Source organism: Frankliniella occidentalis, unplaced genomic scaffold (genome assembly GCF_000697945.3).
Source record: "Frankliniella occidentalis isolate FOCC.00 unplaced genomic scaffold, Focc_3.1 Scaffold31, whole genome shotgun sequence".
Lineage (NCBI taxonomy): Eukaryota > Metazoa > Arthropoda > Insecta > Thysanoptera > Thripidae > Frankliniella > Frankliniella occidentalis.
In genome coordinates this window covers 2,363,751-2,364,583 of record NW_026267161.1, presented here as the reverse complement: position 1 = coordinate 2,364,583, position 833 = coordinate 2,363,751, and the positions used below count along the sequence as shown (strand labels likewise).

The 833-nt window shown below is 45.5% G+C and overlaps 1 protein-coding gene across 5 annotated transcripts in view; it reads right to left on the bottom strand.

Moving 5' to 3' along the window:
* LOC127749098 (uncharacterized) overlaps positions 1-833 on the bottom strand; it is a 74,326-nt gene that overhangs the window by 43,893 nt on the left and 29,600 nt on the right. The window lies entirely within an intron of this gene.

Below are 833 nucleotides of genomic sequence, written 5' to 3'. Positions count from 1 at the left end.
TGGGTCCGTTCGGTCAGCGGCGAGCGCCACCGCCACCACCGTCATGGGTATCATCACCTGCAGCAGCAGCTCGCCCGGTCGGATCACACGGGCTAAGGTCACGCCATGATCAAGTTATATTCTGCAGCTCGAGTGAGTGACTCGCAAAGGTCATGAAGTGCCGTCCGCTGGCGGTGGGTGCCGCTTGCATGCCATGGCGGGGTGGTGCGCGCCACTTCCGCCACGACATTGTGCGACGCCGCGGGCCGAGGAGAGCCCTATTTTCGTTTTAAGAGCGTCGCTGTCAAAATAAATCGTAGTTTTCAAGGTTTTTCAGAATTTCTGAAGAAATGTTGTCAAGTTAACAATACTTAAACAATAAAATTTAATTATTTTTTAATTCAAACGCATATTGTTAATTCACAAGAAATGTTGTAAATTTACAAATATTTGTCAAAGTAGAACCAAAATGTAAACGCACTATAGTGAAAAAAAGAAAACTATCAGGATATATCGAGTTACTTAAACGAGAACGAGGAGCGCTCCGTTCATTTTCCAAAACGAAAAATGTGACAATCAGTTATTTTCAATTTCTTCCTTTCATATCCTCTACAGTGCCGCCACTGTCACGCCACTTAAAATGTTTCTGTTCAAAACCGTACCCCTATCCACCGGGAATTCCCATCGTAAAAGTATTTTTCCTTGATAAAAGAACCGGGGCTACAGTGGTTATAAAGCAGCACAGTCAATCCATATCACTTGGGACACGGAGGGACGGGTGAACCCAGAATTTAGAGACCGCCGCCAAAGCTTTTACGAGAAGTAAATGAGAGAGAAGCTTACGGGGAAGGGGG